The sequence below is a fragment of the Mandrillus leucophaeus genome, unplaced genomic scaffold (genome assembly GCF_000951045.1).
Source record: "Mandrillus leucophaeus isolate KB7577 unplaced genomic scaffold, Mleu.le_1.0 Scaffold120, whole genome shotgun sequence".
Classification (NCBI taxonomy): domain Eukaryota; kingdom Metazoa; phylum Chordata; class Mammalia; order Primates; family Cercopithecidae; genus Mandrillus; species Mandrillus leucophaeus.
In genome coordinates, this window is record NW_012100321.1 from 2055249 (window position 1) to 2060451 (window position 5203).

The 5203-nt window shown below is 40.8% G+C and overlaps 1 protein-coding gene across 2 annotated transcripts in view; it reads left to right on the forward strand.

The window, feature by feature from the left end:
* The first annotated feature begins 1489 nt into the window (after positions 1–1489).
* Positions 1490–5203, forward strand: part of ELSPBP1 (epididymal sperm binding protein 1) — a 29919-nt gene continuing 26205 nt past the window's right edge. The window contains exon 1 of one of the 2 annotated variants that reach the window (XM_011969933.1): positions 1490–1650. The gene's annotated coding sequence lies outside the window, so the exon portion shown is untranslated. The remainder of the gene's footprint in view (positions 1651–5203) is intronic. The other variant, XM_011969942.1, reaches the window with a different exon arrangement.

The window sequence follows — 5203 nt, forward strand, 5'->3', positions numbered from 1 at the left end:
CCCCCCCCCAATATATAGTGAGACATTCAAACAGAAAGAGAGACACTGAACAAAACCCAAAGACAGAGAAAGAGCTTCAAAGAGGAAGGAAAAGGAGGCAAGGACAGAGGGAGAAAGAGAGAGGGGAGTGGAGAGATGGCGAAAGAGAGACTGAGGAAGAGAGTGACAGGGAGGGCCAGAGAAACAGCCAGTGAAAAGAGGTGAAGGCAGAGACAGACAGAGAAGTCAGGGCAGAGGAGGCCACCATGTGAGAAACCCCCAGCCTGCGAGCCTCTTATTCTGAAAACACCCAAGCCTGGGATGTGAAGATGCAGCACCAAAGAATCAATAAAACAAAGAGCCCCAGACATGCTGGGTCAAGCCCTACTCTCCCCAACAATTTGCTGTATGAGGTTCAGTAAGTCTCTGAGCCTAGCTGTGCCTCAATTCCCTTATCTGTAAAACCAAGGAGTCATACTAGGGTCAGCCGTAACACGTGGCCAACTCTGAAAGATTCCAAGAGAAGGCTTGTGGACTTCTTCACAAAATCCCAGGATGGTGGAGAATCATTTAAAAATGATGGCCTGTACTCCCAGCACTTTGTGGGGTTGAGGCAGGTGGATCACCTGAGGCCAGGGGTTCAAGACCAGCTTGGCCAACACGGTGAAACCCTGTCTCTATTAGAAATACAAAAATTAGCTGGGCGTGGTGGTGGGCACCTGTAATCCCAGCTACTCAGGTGGCTGAGGCAGGAGAATCACTTGAACCCAGGAGGCAGAGGTGACAGTGAGCCAAGATCACGGCTTTGTACTCCAGCCTGGATGACAGAGTGAGACCCTGTCTCAAAAATTAAAATAAAATAAAATAAAATAAAAATAAAATAAAATGACGTATTTCAGAAGGCTAGTTTCAATTATCCCATGCTTGCCTTTTCACTAGAAAATTCTAGGGCTTGGTCGGGCACAGTGGCTCACGCCTATAATCCCAGCACTTTGGGAGGCCAAGGTGGGCAGATCACCTGAAGACAGGAGTTCGAGACCAGCCTGACCAACATGGAGAAACCCAGTCTCTACTAAAAGTGCAAAATTAGCTGGGCGTGGTGGCGCATGCCTGTAATCCCAGCTACTCGGGAAGTTGAAGCAGGAGAAAGGCTTGAACCTGGGAGGTGGAGGTTGTGGTGAGCCAAGATGGCACCATTGCACTCCAGCCTGGGCAACAGAGCAAGATTCTGTCTCAAAAAGAAAAAGAAAAAAGAAAAGAAAAGAAAAGAAAATTCTGGGGTTCTCTTTCATTGTTCAGCCGAAACCTCTCCAGCAATTCATAGCTGAATTTCTGGGAACATTCCCTCCTCTGTTCATTAATATTCTTGTCCCTGACCCCAGCCCCCGCAAGGCCCCGTCCATGTACACTTGACTGAACTTTATGGGCTTCGTGGATATGCATGGGGTTATCTCGAGGCATCATAAATTAACCACAGCTGATCTCATCCAAACTGTCTTCGGACAGTAACCACTGATGAAGAACCCTCCTTTGAGAAACTGCCATTGTGTCCTACAGACAGGCTGGGGCCAAAGCCGTTCAACCAATCCCCAGATAATCCAGAGCTCTTGGGAGCAGAACCGTAAAGAGAGATCGTGGAGAGAGCTAGGGCCCAGAAGAACTCTCTCAAAGGTACATTTTGACCTGGAAACTTGGGAGGGTGTGAGAAGTGGGGTCTTGGGGCTCCCATAGTAAGAAAGGAAGGTCTAGAGCATCGTGGTGCACTAGAAATATAATGTGAGCCACATAAATCATTATCAGTTTTATAGCAAAAGCACTTTTAGAAAGTAAGAAAAAATAAGTGCAATTTATTTAAATAATATGTTTTGGGGAACCCATGGATATGTAAACGATTATCATTTCCACACATAATGAATACAAATTAATGAATACAAATGAATACAAATTAATTATTGAATACAAATTAATGAATAATTGCATAAATTGTATACATTGTATAATTGTATACATTGAAAATTGTATAAATTGTATAATGAATAAATTGAAAAAATTAATGAATACAAATGAATACAAATTAATGAAATACTTTACTTTTTTTCCCTATACTTTGTCTTCAGAATCAGTAAGTATTTTACACTTACAACATAGAACAATTTGAACTTTCCCATTTCAAATGCTCAAGAACCAGAAGTAGCTGGTGGCTGCCATATTGGTTCTGGAAGGGGAAAGTCAGAGAAAGTAGGGGAGGGGGTCTTGTGGGTGAGATCCTTTCTCTGTTAATAAACTAAAGAAATGGGTTAAACCAGATTATGTCAATGATGTAATGCTAAGGAAGGTTGCCTGAATCCCAAATTTAGGGAAGAAACTGAAAAAAAGGGAACAAGTTACCTGTTAAGAGACTGGGTGAATTACTTATTAAATTCTTGGTGGTGGATTAAAATCTTCATGGTTCTATCAATTTTTGCACCGTTTCTCCAAGGTAAGGCGTACTCTCCCTATTTTAGGAAAAAGAAAGTTGAGATTCAAAAAGAGCTTACTGAGATCCTGTTGCTTCTCACTCCAAAGGCAGCCTAATATGTAATAGAAGAGGTGTGTGTGCGCGCTTAGAGGTGGAGGGAAGTCTTACACTGAAGTTCTGTTTCAGATCTGGGATCATTTGCTGCTGAGAAGCAGAAGGACTCATTATTTTGAAGCTACACTATACTCCAGTGACTTTACAGCCCCATGTGTGCCTGTAATTATCACAATGGCTTCTATAGTTGAGATTTTATTTCCATTAAACAGATAGGAATATTGGCTCGGAGTTCAGAGGGTGAAATGACCTTCCCAAGGTCACCCAGTTGAAACATAGGAGAGTAGGATTTGAATCCTGGTTGATCGGGTGCTATTATCTTCTCACTGCTCCACTGTGAAATTGTTTTGGCTTAAGAGAACCAGAGGGCAGAGGCTGTGGGCTAAGCTGCCTCTTGGGCACCCTATCAGTGCCTTAATACTACCAGTTGTGGCTGCCATTATTTTCCATGTTGGGTGGTAAGTATTGGTGCCAATATCTTATCTCTAGCTGTTTGAAGACAGCTATCATATCTGGTTTCTTTTGGTACCCACCACATTTCCTCATAGGTGACAGGGTTCTTGAATACTCATTGGATGGGTGGTGGACTGATGGAAGATTAAAGAATGAAGGGAAGGATGGGTGGATAGAAGAATGGATGAATGGTGAAAGAATGGAGTGGATGAATAAATCGAAGGATGGATGAAAGGATTTATCTCTGATTTTTGAGGGCAGAAATCATGTGTGGTTCCTCTTGGTACTTGACACAGTTTCTTATGGATGGTGGGGTTCTTAAATACTTATTGGATGAATGACTGATGGATGGATAATAAGAGGATGGATTGAATGAATAATGAATAAATAGAAGGATAAATGAATGGACAGATGAGTGGATAGATGGCTGGTGAAAGATGGACAAAAGGATGGGAGAATTGATCCATGGATGGAAGAATTGGTGGAAAGATGAATGGGTGGATGAATTGATGGGTGGATGAATGGATGATGGAAGAAGATAGATGAAAAGATGGATAGATGGAGGAATGGATGGAAGAATGGTGGAAGGATACATGGGTGGATGGGTGGATGGATGGATGATGACAGAAGGGTTGGTAAAAGGATGGCTGATGGATGGACGGATGGATGAGGGAATATTAACAATGTAGAGTATCACTAAGCTGGAAAACATTTCTCAGAAGGTAATATTTTCAGGAAAGTTTGAAAGCCAATAAATAACAAAAGTAAAAGAAGAGAATTAGAACATTCTCAAGATGTTTGCTTAATTAATTTATTACTGCAGGTCTAGCATGGTGAATGAATGTTATCATCATCATCATCATCATCAATGGCCAACATTTATTGTGAATTATCTCTGTAGCACACATTGTCTTAAGCATTTTGTATCTTTCATCTAATTTAATCCTCCCAACAACTCTATGAAGTAGATCAGGTTATTAGCATCCCCATTGTATAGAGGGGTAAGCTGTGAAGTACCTTATTAAATGTCACTCTGCTAGGCACCAGTGAAATATCCACACAGGCTTTTAATGACTGGAAAGCCAGTGGAATTAGAATGCCAACATCAGGAGGCCCCTGCCACCATGCTTTGCTCTATAGATGTTCAATAAATTTGGTAAGTCAATAACTACCCCATAAAATTAATCCATTCCTAAGACAGCCATCTCATTGTTGTAGATTTTTTATTTTGTGATTTTAAACTGCCTCCTGTTGCTTTACCCAGGATGTTCTATCTTTTTTAAAAAACGTTTTAACTCTGCATGTTTTTGTGTGAGCATATGTGCATGCATATACCTGTGTATGTGCACATATGATGTGTGTATATTATGTATACATATATACACATCTATAATGTAAACAGGCATGTGCACATATATGTATATACACATTATGTATGTGCATAGATATATATGTATAATTACTGTTTTTAAAATGTATTGATACACAATAATTGTATATATCTATTGAGGTACATGTGATTTTTGTTTTCCATTATTTATTTATTTAATAGACATGGGGTCTCACAATGTTGTCCAGGCTGGTCTCAAACTCCTGGTCTCAAGTAATCCTCCCACCTCAGCCTCCCAAAGTGCTGGGATTACAGGTGTGAGCCACTGATGTGATATTTTGATACATGTGTATAGTGTGTAATGATCAAATCAGGGTATTTAGGATATCCATTACTTCCAACATTTATCATTTCTTTGTGTTGGGAATATTGCAACTCTTACTTTCTTGGTATGTACATAATTAAATTGTTTTTAATGATGTAAGTCACACATCTGTGACACAAACTTAAATCGAAAGAAGTCTCTTATTTACCCCTGGTTCCCACTTCCAGAGGTGATTGATATCAGTGGCTTCTCACAGGCCCGCTCAGGAAAACGCTCTGTGCATGTATGTGCATGGGGAACACAGATGCATTGGATGAATGATTGATGGATGGATGATAAGAGATGGATTGAATGAATCATGAATAAATAGAAGGATAAATGAATGGATAGATGAGTGGATAAGTGTCTTGCTGAGAACTACAAGGCTCTAAGTGACTTAGGTTTTCGAGTGTCACCGTCTTTTCGTTCCTCTGCACTTATCCCAAAATTGGTAGTCAGCAGCTTCCAGTAAAATCTCAGGGATGGCCTGAGTGCAGTGGCTCAT